Here is an 18,513-nt window from a genome sequence, read left to right as displayed (position 1 = left end):
AAACATACCCATTTTTGCTCTGAGATATCGTTCTCACCCTCCACAAACACACACACACACACAAACACACATTATATTATTATTTTGATATATTTTGTCACTGTTTCCCGTATTAGCGAGGTAGTGCAAGGTAACAGACGAAAGAATGGCCCAACCCACCCACATACACATGTATATACGTAAACATCCACACACGGACATATACATACCTATACATTTCAACGTGTACATACATACACAGACATATACATGCCTTCAATCCATTCCCACTGCCACCCTGCCACAACGAAGGCCACATTCGTTCACACTCAGTCTGGCTGTCACGTGTAATGCACCAAAACCACAGCTCCCTTTCCACATCCAGGCCCCACAAAACTTTCCATGGTTTACCCAGGTGCTTCACATGTCCTGGTTCAATCCATTGACAGCATGTCGACCTCAGTATACCAAATTGTTCCAGTTCACTCTATTCCTTACACATATTTCACCCTCCTGTATGTTCAGGCCCTGATCGCTAAAAATCTTTTTTACTTCATCCTTCCACCTCCAACTTAATCTCCCACTTCTCATTCCCTCCACACATATATCCTCATTGTCAATCTTTCCTCACTTGTTCTCTCCATGTGACCAGACCATTTCAGCACACCCTCTTCTGCTCTCTCAACCACACTTTTTTTTTTATCTCCACCCATCTCTCGTACTCTTTCATTAATTATTCAATCAAACCACCTCACACTACATATTGTCCTCAGACATTTCATTTCGAACACATCCACCCTACTCCGCAAAACCTTATCTATAGCCCAAGCCTTGCAACCATGTATTGTTGTTGGAGCCACTATTCCATCAAACATTCCCATCTTTGCTCTCCAAGATAACTTTCTCACCTTTCACACATTCTTCAATGCTCCCAGAACCTTTGTCCTCTCCCCCACCCTGTGACTCACTTCTGCTTACATGGTTCCATCTGCTGCTAAATCCACTCCCAGGTATCTAAAACACTTCACTTCCTCTGTTTTTTTCCTGCAAGCTTACCTCCCAATTAACTTGTCCCCCAACCCTACTGAACCTAATAACCTTGCTCTTATTCACATTTACTCTCAACTTTCTTCTTTCACACATTTTACCAAACTCAGTCAACAACTTCAGTTTCTCACCTGAATCAGAGATGAAAGCAAAACTCGGGAAAAGGGGTGCAGAGATGGAATGTGGCAGTGAGATATGGTGGCTAGTAGCAAGGCTGTTTGCAGATGATACTGAGTTGTTTGCGAAGAGGGAAGAGGAGTTGCAGAAGTTGTGTTTTATTGTGTGTAAGGATAGGCAATTAAAGGTAAATGCAAGTAAAAGTAAAGTAATGATGTTTGAAAGGAAACAGAGTGAAAGTATAGATTTTGTGGGCTAAATTATGCTTTGGATATGGGGGGAAAGAGACTGGAAGAGAGAATTTAAGTATGTAGGAGCCATCTTGGGTAAGTGTGGTGACATGGAAGGAGAGACAAGGGAGAGAGCAGTTCAGGGTACAAAAGTAATTGAGACCCTTAATAGAAGAATGAAGGGTAGAGGTATAAGTATGGAAGTGAGGAGAGGATTAAGGGACAGCATAGTTTTCCCAACCCTGACCTATGCAACTGAAATGTTGGCATGGAATGTGTCACAGAGGTCAAGAATTCAGGCCATGGAAATGAATTATTTGAGAAGAGCTTGTGATGTGACTAGATGGAATGAAGAAAATGAAAGGGTGTATAGGGAATGAATTATGGAGTTGTAGAATGGGTGAAACATAATACTTTAAGGTGGCTTGGGCATGTGGAAAGAATGGAAGACTGGGAGTTTACAAGGAAAGTGCACTGTATAATAGTACAATTAAAGGGGTTGGTGTGACATGGAGAAATAGGGTGGAGGAATACTGGTGGGAGAGAAATAGTGGAAGACTGCTTGGAATGGTGCATGCAAGGGAGGCATGTAAGGATGGGAGTTCCAGGAGGGATCTGGTGTCAGGTATATCCAGTTGGCCAAGAGTCCAGTTTTCTTGGGGTCCAGTAGGTGAGGGGTCGAGTTGAGGAGGAGGCCTTCAGTAGAGCAGTGTTGATGATGGCAACCACTCTGAGGAAGAAGGTTCAGGTGTACTCCAAGGAACATAAATGTCCATCTTACCAGGACTTCATAAAGGAGGAATCAGGGGTATTCCTTATGGTTACACCCCTGGTATCATAATGAATACTTTGCTATATTTATCCCCACCAGAAATCTCAACACCAGTAGCAGCAGCTGGATGGGCATGAGTGAAGGAGACGAGAGCAGAGCAAGTGTGTGGAAGAAGATATTAATTTACTTCTTTACGTTAACAGATTGAACAACAACAGCAGCAGCAGCAGTAAGAGGAAGAGGTGGAAGGTTTGGGGCAAAAATGGAGCAAGAGGGTGGGTGAAGGGGACACTGATTTTATGTATGTTTACAGATTGAGCAGTAGCAACAGCAGCAGCATCATTAGCCACAGCGGGGGTAGAGAAAGGGGGGTTGGAGTGGGTGGGTTGAGGGGAGGAGGTGGGGGGAAGGAGATGGGGGTTGGGTAGGAAGGGGGAGGTGGTGGGTGGGTGGGAGGGGTCCCAGGGAATGGGGGGTAGGGGTGAGGGGGAGAGGACTTTGGGGGGGGAGGGTGGAAGGAGGGCAGGGGAAGGTGGATGGGGGCAGGGGAGAGGGAGAGGTGCAGGAGGGAGGGTAATAACACCCTTGCTCTACCCCCACTGCTGCAACAACAACTGCAGCAGCAACAACAGGTTTAGGTCACTGGGGGATGAAGTAGTTGGTGGCTATGGTGGGAGTAAAGGGTAATAATAATCTTTGCTTTCAGTATGAACACTGCCACCACCCTGCAGAAGCAGCAGCCGCTGGGGGAGAGAGAGAGAGAGAACTTATCATCTTTCCTTTCAGCTTGACCATTAACAGCAGAGGTACAGTTGATCAGGAGTCCAGTAGGCCAGGGGTCCAGTTGGCCAGGGGTCCAGTTGGCCAGGGGTCCAGTTGGCCAAGGGTCCAGTTGGCCAAGGGTCCAGTTGGCCAAGGGTCCAATTGGCCAGGGGCCCAATGGCCATGGGTCTGGTTGGCTTGGAGTCCAGTTGACCATGGGACGACGAGGCTGCTAAGATGGTTTACCAACAGTGGCGTACTCATCCACCTGACAAGCACCAAATGCAGTTAGTATAATCATTTTAAGAGTATATAAACTGTATACATACAAAATTATATTTAAGACTGCTACAAGGACCTCTGTTTGCCATTAGATATTACCTGATCAGTTCAATGTATGGACTTGAGCCCACAGTTTTACGGTGGCATCTAGTTCTCATCGATTGCCCTTAAATAGTGAAGCATAGCATCTATCATCATTTGCTCCATTCTCATTAAACAAAGTGGGTATCAAGTGCTTTTAGTTATACATCTTTTGAAGGATTTGAATTTACAGAGCTAGCATTCCTGCTACTAATCCTGCAGGCTGGCAAAGGGCAGGGACGCCCAGTTCCCTGAGGTAGAATTGTCACCCAGCTTCCCAAAAAGAAGGCTCAAATATAAAATTTCCTCATCCTCTGAAACATGACAAGGCTTCTCTTTCCTATATCATTACAATTTAGAGTACAAATACCACTGAGACAAGTACACTTTTAACAGAACTGCATTTGGAATTCACATTATTACTTAACTTCTATTCTGTTAGACATTCCCCTATAATTCTTACATTCAATCTCCATCCCCTTTTCCTTATACAAAGGATCTTATTCTGTATTGCTTTTGTCAAATTATCAGGCTTTTGACCATTATACCATGCCTTTCCAGGCCCACTCCACAGCAATTTCACTGCTATTCTTCTCCTTGCTTACCAAATTTTCTAGAGTCAGGGATCCCAAAGGTTGGTGGTCCAGGAGATAGGTCAAGAAAGGATGGAGGACACAAATTTTTGCAACACAAATTTTTTTCCATTTTGAATAGATTATCTTATTTATTTATTAAAATGACCAACTCCTATCCTGTATGTTACCTTAGGATTTACAATACTAATAAGGAGTGGAGGGGGACAGAAAATTCATATCCACATCTGAGAAATGGCAAAATATACACTTTGATACCAAGAGTGTAACTAGAGGAGCAGCTCCCATACTCACCATTTTTTTTAGTCCATGGTGAAATCATGGCCAACATTCCTTGCAGTGTCTTGACTGTATAATTTGCAGCACTCTGAGACATTCTTCTTGAACGTTTTCCTTCTCATCTTCATTGCCATCTTGTAGAAATGATTGCCTGCAACACAAATTTTTTTCCATTTTGAATATATTATCAAATTTATGAAGCAAGTGGATAAAATTTGGCAAATAACTACAACTACTTTATATGAAAATGCACCCTATATGTTAACTTAGGATGTACAATACTAATGAGACTATCATAGATTATCTTATTCATTTATTAAAATGACCAACTCCTATCCTGTATGTTACCTTAGAATTTACAATACTAATAAGCTATATTAGAAATTATCCTATTTATATATTAAGGTAACCAACTCTTATCCTATATGTTACGTCAGGATTTACAATACTAATAAGACTATCATAGAAATTATCCTGTTTTTATATTAAAATGACCAACTCCTTTTCTATATGTTACCTTAGAATTTACAATAGAAGTGATCCTATTTATATATTAAAATGACCTACTCCTATCCTGTATGCTACCTTAGGATTTACAACAGTATAATTGTGTTTATTACATTCTATTATCATGTTTTTTAGAATCAATCAGCTGTTTTGGTCACATCCAAAAGAATATAAGTGACCTGTTTATGGAGAATGTCAACCCATTTCAGTTCATCTCTCTATCTCCTCCAGAATATTATGCCTCTGGGAGATGCACAAACCTGTACAAAAACATACTGTCAGCTGTAAAAGCACCATTTGTCATGACAGACTAGAAATAACTGGAGAAAAATGACAAGCTTATGTTGTGGTGAACCTAACAGGTGACACTTTAAGATCTCTGAAGACCTATAAACAAAAATGTATTGACCTCTATTATAGAAGAAGGTTTTAAAGAAGAAACCCGATGAGGAGAAAGCTGCAGTACTTGTAACCTTTGGTGGAGCTATTTATAAGAGATATTTATTTATTTTTTATTATACTTTGTTGCTGTCTCCCGCGTTTGCGAGGTAGCGCAAGGAAACAGACGAAAGAAATGGCCCAACCCCCCCCCATACACATGTATATACATACGTCCACACACGCAAATATACATACCTACACAGCTTTCCATGGCTTACCCCAGACGCTTCACATGCCTTGATTCAATCCACTGACAGCACGTCAACCCCGGTATACCACATCGCTCCAATTCACTCTATTCCTTGCCCTCCTTTCACCCTCCTGCATGTTCAGGCCTCGATCACACAAAATCTTTTTCACTCCATCTTTCCACCTCCAATTTGGTCTCCCTCTTCTCCTTGTTCCCTCCACCTCCGACACATATATCCTCTTGGTCAATCTTTCCTCACCCATCCTCTCCATGTGCCCAAACCACTTCAAAACACCCTCTTCTGCTCTCTCAACCACGCTCTTTTTATTTCCACACATCTCTCTTACCCTTACGTTACTTACTCGATCAAACCACCTCACACCACACATTGTCCTCAAACATCTCATTTCCAGCACATCCATCCTCCTGCGCACATCTCTATCCATAGCCCACGCCTCGCAACCATACAACATTGTTGGAACCACTATTCCTTCAAACATACCCATTTTTGCTTTCCGAGATAATGTTCTCGACTTCCACACATTCTTCAAGGCCCCCAGAATTTTCGCCCCCTCCCCCACCCTATGATCCACTTCCGCTTCCATGGTTCCATCCGCTGCCAGATCCACTCCCAGATATCTAAAACACTTCACTTCCTCCAGTTTTTCTCCATTCAAACTCACCTCCCAATTGACTTGACCCTCAACCCTACTGTACCTAATAACCTTGCTCTTATTCACATTTACTCTTAACTTTCTTCTTCCACACACTTTACCAAACTCAGTCACCAGCTTCTGCAGTTTCTCACATGAATCAGCCACCAGCGCTGTATCATCAGCGAACAACAACTGACTCACTTCCCAAGCTCTCTCATTCCCAACAGACTTCATACTTGCCCCTCTTTCCAAAACTCTTGCATTTACCTCCCTAACAACCCCATCCATAAACAAATTAAACAACCATGGAGACATCACACACCCCTGCCGCAAACCTACATTCACTGAGAACCAATCACTTTCCTCTCTTCCTACACGTACACATGCCTTACATCCTCGATAAAAACTTTTCACTGCTTCTAACAACTTTCCTCCCACACCATATATTCTTAATACCTTCCACAGAGCATCTCTATCAACTCTATCATATGCCTTCTCCAGATCCATAAATGCTACATACAAATCCATTTGCTTTTCTAAGTATTTCTCACATACATTCTTCAAAGCAAACACCTGATCCACACATCCTCTACCACTTCTGAAACCACACTGCTCTTCCCCAATCTGATGCTCTGTACATGCCTTCAACCTCTCAATCAATACCCTCCCATATAATTTACCAGGAATACTCAACAAACTTATACCTCTGTAATTTGAGCACTCACTCTTATCCCCTTTGCCTTTGTACAATGGCACTATGCACGCATTCCGCCAATCCTCAGGCACCTCACCATGAGTCATACATACATTAAATAACCTTACCAACCAGTCAGCAATACAGTCACCCCCTTTTTTAATAAATTCCACTGCAATACCATCCAAACCTGCTGCCTTGCCGGCTTTCATCTTCCGCAAAGCTTTCACTACCTCTTCTCTGTTTACCAAATCATTTTCCCTAACCCTCTCACTTTGCACACCACCTCGACCAAGACACCCTATATCTGCCACTCTATCATCAAACACATTCAACAAACCTTCAAAATACTCACTCCATCTCCTTCTCACATCACCACTACTTGTTATCACCTCCCCATTTGCGCCCTTCACTGAAGTTCCCATTTGCTCCCTTGTCTTACGCACTTTATTTACCTCCTTCCAGAACATCTTTTTATTCTCCCTAAAATTTAATGATACTCTCTCACCCCAACTCTCATTTGCCCTTTTTTTCACCTCTTGCACCTTTCTCTTGACCTCCTGTCTCTTTCTTTTATACATCTCCCACTCAATTGCATTTTTTCCCTGCAAAAATTGTCCAAATGCCTTTCTCTTCTCTTTCACTAATACTCTTACTTCTTCATCCCACCACTCACTACCCTTTCTAATCAACCCACCTCCCACTCTTCTCATGCCACAAGCATCTTTTGCGCAATCCATCACTGATTCCCTAAATACATCCCATTCCTCCCCCACTCCCCTTACTTCCATTGTTCTCACCTTTTTTCCATTCTGTACTCAGTCTCTCCTGGTACTTCCTCACACAGGTCTCCTTCTCAAGCTCACTTACTCTCACCACCCTCTTCACCCCAACATTCACTCTTCTTTTCTGAAAACCCATACAAGTCTTCACCTTAGCCTCCACAAGATAATGATCAGACATCCCTCCAGTTGCACCTCTCAGCACATTAACATCCAAAAGTCTCTCTTTCGCATGCCTGTCAATTAACACGTAATCCAATAACGCTCTCTGGCCATCTCTCCTACTTACATAAGTATACTTATGTATATCTCACTTTTTAAACCAGGTATTCCCAATCATCAGTCCTTTTTCAGCACATAATTCTACAAGCTCTTCACCATTTCCATTTACAACACTGAACACCCCATGTATACCAATTATAAGAGATGTGTAATTCATTATGTTCCCAGCACCAGTAGATAGATAACCAGCCTAAACAAGTGGCTAAAAAATGTACTTGCCAAATTTGATGGCAAATTTTACCAGCAATGAAGAATGAACTGGCAGACAGAAATAGATTTTGAAAGTGTGGAGAACAGACAGGAGAATTGCAAGATTCACCTTTCACCAGACTCGGCAATCCATCCAAGGAATGTGAATATGGAGATCAGAAAGAAAATGAGATGAAAGATTAATTAGTACTTAGACACCCAGATGACTTGCTCTGTGAGAAATTCTTTAAAGAGGATGAAAATATGTATGGCACATAAGCAGCAGATGGCAGTATATCTTGGTGTATGACCACAAGGTGACCTAGAAACCCATGAAGGAAGACAAATGAAATGAAAGACATTAAACATGAGGACCATGCCTGGTCACACACGCCAATGAAGGAATGCAAATTCTTTAGCAACAAGCACATTTGGGAAGACAGAAGAATGCCCGGCATATAGCAAGACCTGTAGCATACGCATGGAGAAGAATCACTTTGCATTTACTTGTAGATCGAAACCAGGCAAGGGTTTTAGAAGTATGGTCAATGGTATTCAAGAGGATGCAGATGGAAAAGCCAACCCCAGTTTCCTGTGTGTTACAAGCTTTCGACATGATGCACCGATGAGGCCATTATGGCATCCACGAAGGATGACCCTGATGTCGTGTATTTTATGAAGCTTTCACCACGACTCAGCAATGAAGCCATCACGACCATGACATCAATGGAGGTAAGCAATAAGGTTGACTGTGGGACAAGCATGAATGTTATTCCTCAACTAATGATGCCTGACAGACAGTTAAAGCCCCGTAATTTAGTTTGTATATGTGGAATTCTACAGAGATAGGTGTCTCACTTGAAAAGAAAAAGAGAAGAATCAGGAATTTGAAAAGTGCATGGTGCCACAATAAGACAGCTAAAGATCTTGACCCACTAGAAGGAAACATGTTAATGATCAAAGCAAATACTCTTAGAGACAAGACCTGTCATAAAGAAACAGCAAATCAGAGGTTGGATGAGTTCATACGAGAAGATGATAAATTCAGGGACTATATGATGCAGTAAACAGGTTTTAAGAAAGACTAGTGAATGAGACTTGGACAATGAAGAAAGACCACAAAACAGTATAACAGATGTACAAATTGAAAGAGGGTTAGATACAAACTCAGGTTTGGAGGACAATGTGAATACAGATGTGTGTGTGTGTGTGTGTGCCAAGTAGTGTGTAGAACTAGGATAAGGATGAAATAGGTCATAGAGATGTTTCTAGTGCAGCAGGTGGACTTACTTAGTGTAAGACTACAGAAATGTGCTGCCAGTTAGAAGGTAGCATCAGGAAAAAGACAAAGAATGACCCATCCACTCATATACTCATTATATACATAAATGCACATGCACATGCATATCAACATATACACATATACAAGTACATTTTCACACTTGCTTGCCTTCATCCATTCCAGGTGCCCCACCCCACAGGAAACAGCATTGCTTCCCCATGTCAGCAAGGTAGTGCCAGGAAAACAGACAAAAAAAGGCCACATTTGTTCACATTCAGTCTCTAGTTGTCATGTGTAATGTACCAAAACCACAGCTCCCTATCCGCATCCAGGCCTCAGAGACCATTCCATGGTTTACCCCAGATGTTTCACTTGTCCTGATTCAGTACATTGACACCATGTCGATCCTGGTATACCATGCCATTCCAGTTCACTCTATTCTTTGCATACCTCTCACCCTCCTGTATGTTCAGGCCCCAATTGCTCAAAATCTTTTTCACTCCATCCTCCCACCTCCAATTTGGTCTCCTGCTTCTTGTTGCCTCCACCTCTGATACATATATCCTCTTTGTCAACTTATCCCTCCTCATTCTCTCCAGTTTGTATCCAAAGCATTTCAACACACTTTCTTCTGCTCTCTCTCAACTACACTTTTTATTACCACACATCTCTTACCCTTTCATTACTTACCCAGTCAAACCATCTCACACCACATACTGTCCTCAAATATTTCCAAGACATCCACCTTCCTTCGTACAACCCAGTATATACCCTATGCCTCGCAACCATATGATACTGTTGGAACTATTATTCCTTCAAACATTAAATCCACTTTTGCCTTCAAACATTAAATCCACTTTTGCCCTCAGAGATAATGTTCTCTTTCCTCACATTCTTCATCAGTCCCAGAACCTTTGCCCCCTTCCCCACTTGACTCACTTCTGCTTCTGTGGTTCTATTCGCTGCTAAGTCCATTTCCAGATTTCTAAAACACTTCACTTCCTTCAGTTTTTCTCCATTCAAACTGACATCCCATCCAACTTGTCCCTCAACCCTGCTGAACCTAATAACCTTGCTCTTATTCACATTTACTCTCAATTTTCTCCTTTCACACACTTTTCCAAACTGTCACCAACTTCTGCAGTCTCTCAATCAAGTCTGTCACCAGTGCTGTATCATCTGTGAACAGAAACCAAATAACTTCCCAGACCCTCTCATCCCCAACCGACTGCATACTTGCCCATCTTTGCAAAATCCTGCATTTACCTCCCTAACCACCCCATCCATAAACAAATTAAACAACCATGGGGAAATCACACACCCCTGCAGCAGACTGACCACTGGGAACCAATCACTCTCCTCTTTTCCAACTCGTACATATGTCTTACAGCCTTGATAAAAAATTTTCACTGCTTCTGGCAGCTTACCTCCCACACCATATATTCTTAAGATCTTCCACAGAGCATCTCTATCAATCCTATCATATGCCTTCTCTAGATCCATAAATGCTACATACAGATCCATCTGTTTTTCTAAGTATTTCTGACACACGTTCTTCAAAGCAAACACCTGATCCACACATCTGCTGCCACTTCTGAAATCTTACAGCTCAGCCCCAGTCTGATGCTATGTACATGTCTTCACCCTCTCAATCAATGCCCTCCCATACAATTTTCTGTAGTTTGAACACTCACCTTTATCCCCTTTGCCTTTGTACAATGGCAATGTACATGCATTCTGCCAATCCTCAGCCACTTTACCATGATTCACTCATACATTACCAATCAACAACACAGTCACCCCATTTCTTGATAAATTCAACTGCATTACCCTCCAAACCTGCCACCTTGCTGGCTTTCATCTTCCGCAAGGCTTTCACCACCTCTCTTAACCAAACTATTCACCCTGACCCTCTCACTTCACACACCACATAACAGTACATATATATTTTTACCATAAATGATCAATTTATATCATAGTGCTATTGTATTTTTGTGATAAAAGAATATTTTCTAAATTGATGTACAAATATACAGTACAATAGTAATTCTTTAAAATGAGAAGGAACAGTATTTATGCTTATTACAGTGTATCATAGCATGTTTTTTTTTATTAACAAGCAGCTTCTTTGTTGATATCCACAAGAATGTAAGTGACCTTTTTTCGAGAATGTACCAAGCAAGGTGATGTTGGTCATAAGCCTCTATAAGAAGCGCTTGCTAATATTGAATGGTGGTGGCCTTCCACCCGAGCAGCTCCTTTTACCTATGGACACCAGAACAGCCTCCTGGACCTCTGGTGACCTGGATTCCTGGTGACCTAGACTTTCCACCCAACCTCTGGGATCCTGGACTCTGAGCCAGGTCAGTGACGTGGCCACCTTGGTCGTCTCCTGGACCCCTGGATTGCCATATTCTTGGTCTTGGACCCCCTAGTCTTACCTGATGCATCAGATTGATTTCCTGATGAAGTGCCTGACAACCCTGGTATACACCAACTCTGTATCTACTTTTACAGTAAAATTTCATTCAGTAACATAAAAAAATAAATTTTTACAATTTTTTTTTTTTTTTTTTTTTTTTTTTCCGCTGTCTCCCGCGTTTGCGAGGTAGCACAAGGAAACAGACGAAAGAAATGGCCCAACCCACCCCCTACACATGTATATACATACGTCCATACACACGCAAATATACATACCTACACAGCTTTCCATGGTTTACCCCAGACGCTTCACATGCCTTGATTCAATCCACTGACAGCACGTCAACCCCGGTATACCACATCGCTCCAATTCACTCTATTCCTTGCCCTCCTTTCACCCTCCTGCATGTTCAGGCCCCGATCACACAAAATCTTTTTCACTCCATCTTTCCACCTCCAATTTGGTCTCCCTCTTCTCCTCGTTCCCTACACCTCCGACACATATATCCTCTTGGTCAATCTTTCCTCACTCATTCTCTCCATGTGACCAAACCATTTCAAAACACCCTCTTCTGCTCTCTCAACCACGCTCTTTTTATTTCCACACATCTCTCTTACCCTTACGTTACTTACTCGATCAAACCACCTCACACCACACATTGTCCTCAAACATCTCATTTCCAGCACATCCATCCTCCTGCGCACAACTCTATCCATAGTCCACGCCTCGCAACCATACAACATTGTTGGAACCACTATTCCTTCAAACATACCCATTTTTCCTTTCCGAGATAATGTTCTCGACTTCCACACATTCTTCAAAGCTCCCAGAATTTTCGCCCCCTCCCCCACCCTATGATCCACTTCCGCTTCCATGGTTCCATCCGCTGCCAGATCCACTCCCAGATATCTAAAACACTTCACTTCCTCCAGTTTTTCTCCATTCAAACTCACCTCCCAATTGACTTGACCCTCAACCCTACTGTACCTAATAACCTTGCTCTTATTCACATTTACTCTTAACTTTCTTCTTTCACACACTTTACCAAACTCAGTCACCAGCTTCTGCAGTTTCTCACATGAATCAGCCACCAGCGCTGTATCATCAGCGAACAACTGACTCACTTCCCAAGCTCTCTCATCCCCAACAGACTTCATACTTGCCCCTCTTTCCAAAACTCTTGCATTCACCTCCCTAACAACCCCATCCATAAACAAATTAAACAACAATTATCATTGTAAAATTTTTTGATGATACTGAATGAAATTTTACTGTAGAATTAGATAGTGTTGGTGTATACCAGGGTTGTCAGGCACTTCATCAGGAAATTAATCTGATACATCAGCTAAGACTAGGGTGTCCAAGACCAAGAATATGGCAATCCAGGGGTCCAGGAGATGACCAAGGTGGCCACGTCACTGACCTGGCTCAGAGTCCAGGATCCCAGAGGTTGGGTGGAAAGTCTAGGTCACCAGAGGCACAGGAGGCTGCTCAGGTGGAAGGCCAACACTGGTGTAATTATCCACTTCGACAAATTGCTGGAAATGTTTTATCAGTGGAAATGGTGTACAGCTTGTGCAGTTGTGTGCTGGAAAAGGACTGGTTATTGGGAATATCTAGTTTGGAAAGAGGGATATACACAAGTGTACATATGTGATTAGGAAAGATGGTCAGGAATGACTGGATTATGCAGGGGGAAGGGTGTGATGTCCCCATGGCTGTTTATATATGAGTTGGTGTGACAAGAATATGTAAGAATCTAAGAGAGAAGGGCGAATATGAAGTCTGTAGGGGATGAGAGGGACATGAAAAGTCAGTCAGTTATTGTTTGCTATGATACAGCATTGATAGATTTGAGCGAGTGCAGAATTTTGTGACTGAGTTTGGAAGAGTATTTGAGAGAAGGAGGCTAAGAGTAAGGGCCGATCACACCATAAGGGTCATCTCTGTATGGTTTTCATATGTAAATTATTTTTGTGTTGACATCAATCACAATAGGCTATGGTCAAATGCACCATGTTGGCTGTGTACCAACTATATAAAAAAATTGTTTAAAACAATTTATTAGTAACACATTTTGAGGTATTTAATAATAAAATCCAATGAAAAAGTTTAAATAGAGCTCATTATAACAAAATACATGGTGATTCTACGTCACCCATCAAAAGACGTACGAGCCTATCGGATTCAATGGGATCCGAGCCAAAGTAAAGAGATCCAATGTTGTTACATGGGATCGGATGCTGTTTCTTATACTTACATTATTTATACGAGTCAACAGGTTCAGGATCTGATCACTTGTGAGGTGGAGGAGAACTTGTCAAGACGTGGACGTGGACCTCCGTAGTTGTAGTAGTAGAAGTCGTGCTCGAGCCCACAAGCCGGTTCAAGGAGTCACAGTGACCTGCGGGGGAGGGAAACAAAGAGGTGTCAATTCTTCGTGAACCAGATTGACGTAAGTGATGTGTGTTGTCATGTCAATAATCTCGAGTATATACGAGGATGTTAAGTGGTGTGAGGGATCAGGTTGGGATCCAGCCCCAGGCTTGGGGTCGACTCCTTGGTGTGGGCCCGCCTGCCTCATCATCCTGGAACCCGAGATGATGATCATTTGTGTTGTGTGTAGTAATATATACAAACTAAGGCAACACTACTGCGGCAACACTCAACCTTGACCCCAGTGTGAAAACCAGCAGCAATAATCACATGATTTACATTAACATTTTAATGTTAAAATAACATGGTAATTAAACACAACCTTAGATATTAACGTTAAAATGACATGGTAATTAAACACATTAACCTTAGATATTAACGTTAAAATAACATGGTAATTAAACACATTAACCTTAGATATTAACGTTAAAATGACATGGTAATTAAACACATTAACCTTAGGTATTAACGTTAAAATAACAAGGTAATTAAACACATTAACCTTAGATATTAACTTGTTCTTCATTAACCGTCATCGGTGTTAACGTAAGTACAATTATTGCTCTCAGCCACTGGCTTTATTCCCTCATCATCACCGCACTATTATATCATTGCATTTTGCTGGTAATTCTGGTCATTAGGTCATTATCGACGGCAAGATGAAGATAGGAAAGGATTGGGTGTGTTATTTTGTAATAGTAATAACGTAAACAATGACATTTGGGCCCTTGTCGGAAACAAGATGGCGGGCGATCAAGCCTTATCTTAGCTTTAGGTGGTCGAAATGACCCATTTTATCCTCGTTAGGATAACAACTGTCTTGAGCCATGGCCGAACATGAGGTGTAGTGTGAATATCAAGTGGAAAATAAACTTGGCGCTTCGTTTTAGCTGCAGAACAACAACCTCCAACGAAACTACCAAACGATCATTACGATGGTTCACACACACACACGAGAGCCTCTCCAATGTCGTCAAACTTGATTTAAATGAACTCATACTCAGGATCAGATGCACGCATATATATATATATATATATATATATATATATATATATATATATATATATATGTGTGTGTGTGTGTGTGCGCCACTTCCCGCATGGGTTAACAGAAGGACCGTACGTCAAGCCAGCCATATCTCTGCTAATTACCGTAAAAATGACACTTTACGACACCCCACTTTGACCCTTATGCATAACATTACAACTGGTCAATAAATTTCTCGAACAATTTGCATATACTAACCTTAAAATAAGGGTTTGATGGAGGGTGTGTCACGCGTAGGTCCTCCCCGTCAGCGGCTCCTACCAGCAAATGGCCATCTTGGCTCATGGAATTTATACCATCCCTGGAAACTCTGGCACGACCTGGCCACGGCGTCAAATTCCTAGCTGGTAACTCAACATCACGAGGAAATACAGGAATTATCTGTTTTCTATCCTCCTGATGGTGTTGAGAGTCCTTAATTAGATGCCAGGCGTGGAATTAAGATGGTTTTCAATGTCTTTGATGGTTATATAACTGTAAATGATATCAAGATCACGATTTAATGAAGTGTTGTGATAGTACCATATCCAAAACATAGGTGGCAGTTTTAGTACCATATCCAAAACATAGATGGCAGTGTTTCATACGTTCTCTTCTTACTTGTGTGAAGCAGTAAAGTTCGAACCTGTCTCATAAAGTATGAAATAACGTACAGAACTTGGATTTTTATACCAGAAATTACGTTTTAAAGAGGAAGGTAACTCAATAGTACAATTCTGAAGCTTTTATAGTTATTTTTAAGACGTCTTTTCCTTTCATTCTGTAGTACAGCAGTGGAAAATACGAGACTCGCCTGAATGAAGCTGTTCCGATTCAACTGACTCAATGAGGCTTCGAAACACAGCCAAAACGCAGTTAGTACATCAGTCCAAACTCACTTAAGAAAGTTCCTTATGAGAAATTATGACCAGAAATAAGGGTGAGCCACTAAAAGTTAAAAAGTGGCACTGATGTATACTAGTTATGGAGACTATTTCCATGGACATATCTTTATTTGGGGAGGTGGTTGCAGAAGGGAGTCATAGGGCGTCATAGATAGATAGATAGATAGATAGTGGCTTTGAAAATTATTTACTTAGACACTTTTTCTTGCCAAGAAGGAAAACGAATCATAAGATCACTAAAAGAAAACGTAACTTTCAATCATTAACTCAGTTATTTGTGGTGGTTGGAATTTTTTTTTTTTTTTTTTTTTTTTTTTTTTTGATAATGTATTTAGTAGCTCTCGTGTTATTTGTGAGTTTATTGATAATTGTATTGTGAAGTGTGTTGAACTTAGGTTGTACACTTCAGGGCCTTATGTGCCGACCCTTGATTTAGTGCTATGATCTAGCTGCTGACCTAGGCCCTTAGAACTGGGTCAGCCTCAGTCTGGGGTCAGACACCAGAGGGGTTGGACGGTTGTAACTGTCTGTCCGCTGAGCTTATATAGGCTTTTGTAAACTACTTATAAAATGACCAAAACAAAATGCTTTTTTTTTATTTTTATCATCACAGATCATTAAATTTAATGGCTCTTTTAAAGTTATGTAAGTGTGGATCTTAGATCTTTTAGATAATCAGTTTTAAGCGGGTTTTTTTTAGTTATCCTGATTTTTGATAATTGATTTTAGTCAGACAAGATAATGGCTTTTATCAGGGAGTCTTATTTCTATAAATGAAACATACACTTCCGTAAACAAATATTTATTGCATTACATTACATCAGTGACATAGGAAGATGGTGAAAAGGACATGTTTGCAACCTTGCTCACTAGTCCAAGTTGCTAAAACAATGGAGATACAAAGGGTTGAATAATTGTCGATCTTTGTTTATATCGTATACTTTATTATTTTAAGTATGAATACATACATGTATACATTACCTATATTACATATACATTCATATTATTATAATCGCAGTTTACCTCGCCAGCGAGGAAGCGCCAGGAAACAGACGAAGAAAGGCTCATCCACTCTTATACAGATATATACACTGAAATGTATATGTATGTATATGTGGTGCATTTATGTGTATGTGGGTGGGTTGGACTTCTCGTCTGTTTCCTTACGCTACCTCGCTAACACGGGAGATGGCGATTAAGTATAATAAACATGTTTGTATTTTGCATAATACATATCAAAGTTTTTTCTTTTTTTCCAGATTCCTGGTTGATGCCTCAGGGATGGAGAAGCCTCAAAAGCAGTTAAGAATTTGCTTAGTGAGGCAAACATGGCTGGGACAAGAAACACTTGTTCAGCTGAAAACTTTCAGGCTCCGTTGTTCTGGGGGTGTGTATGAGGGGATGGATGTCAGAAGATACCGGCTTGACTGTGCGGGAAGACAGGTGGTCACAGATTGAGAAATAGATCAGAGCTTTAGCGGGAAATAGAAAGTACTACAGCAAGGAACATGGCTCAATATCACGCCGGAACTGAGTGATGATGATGACCTTGCGTTATATTGCAACTGGAAAAGATCATGTTGTGGACCAACACAATCTACTGGAAGTAGGGTTATTGCACAGACAGATGGTAGACAAAACAGAATTTATGCAGATTAGGTGGTGGTGTGGGTGCTGTAGATCTTATTGGTGATAGTAATTACCATTGCAAGTGTTGGCTTTTGATGCTTTACCTAAAACCTGAAGATGGTTCTCAGACAGCTTGTAATGGGTAACGTTTAACGTTTTCTTGCATGTTTACTTGACAAAATGTCAATATTATTTACATATCTACATAGGCTGTAGAAGAAACAGGTTTCATGTCTTTTAAGTGTTTCCACAATCCAAAATTGACCTAACCTAACCCAGTGTGCAAAAGATTTCTAGATTATGAGAAAACAAGCTAGATGATTAGCCTGGGACTAACGTCCAAACTCAGATTTGTACTTAATAAGATTCATGTATTACAGGACACAAGAAGAAAACTAGATGTACTGTGGAAAGGGGGATTGGACAGCTGAAACGAAGGTGGCATGTTTTGCATGGAGAAGTGACTCGGGGTCAAGACAGAACAAATCTATCATATAATCATGGCGTGTGTTGTTCTCCATAATATATGCAAAGTGAATTTACACCTTCGAGATGAAAGTGACCTCGACATTTTTCTTGGATATAATTTGGATGCAGCAGCACACTCAAATCACTTATACCCAGGAGATGCACCTCTAGGTTTGTGTTGCAGAGACTACTTTGCTAATTTGCACTTCATGGCAGAACAGCGATTCAGTATCATGCACACTTTTTCAAACTGAAAACTTAGTGAAGAATGGGCATTGTTGGCGGATAAAAAGATGTTTTGGAAGGAGGTACATAAAGTGTACAAGAGAACAAATGGGAACATCAGTGAAGGGGGCTAAACGGAGAGGTAACAACAAGTAGTGGAAGTGAGGAGATAAGAGTGAGTATTTTGAAGGTTTGCTGGATGTGTTTGATGATAGAGTGGCAGATAAAGGGTGCTT

The 18,513-nt window shown here is 41.2% G+C and overlaps 1 long non-coding RNA gene across 2 annotated transcripts in view; it reads right to left on the bottom strand.

Moving 5' to 3' along the window:
- LOC139764649 (uncharacterized) overlaps positions 1-17,221 on the bottom strand; it is a 32,596-nt gene extending 15,375 nt beyond the window's left edge. Inside the window, exons 1-4 of one of the 2 annotated variants that reach the window (XR_011716439.1) lie at positions 15,270-17,221; positions 13,848-13,991; positions 4,158-4,293; positions 3,041-3,175 (exon numbers count right to left, since the gene is read on the bottom strand). This is a non-coding gene — a long non-coding RNA (uncharacterized lncRNA). Of the gene's footprint in view, positions 1-3,040; positions 3,176-4,157; positions 4,294-13,847; positions 13,992-15,269 lie in introns of those variants that run through there. The other variant, XR_011716438.1, reaches the window with a different exon arrangement.
- Between the last annotated feature and the right edge of the window lie 1,292 nt (positions 17,222-18,513).

Source organism: Panulirus ornatus, chromosome 50 (genome assembly GCF_036320965.1).
Source record: "Panulirus ornatus isolate Po-2019 chromosome 50, ASM3632096v1, whole genome shotgun sequence".
Classification (NCBI taxonomy): Eukaryota; Metazoa; Arthropoda; class Malacostraca; order Decapoda; family Palinuridae; genus Panulirus; species Panulirus ornatus.
This window is presented reverse-complemented; position numbering and strand designations above follow the sequence as displayed.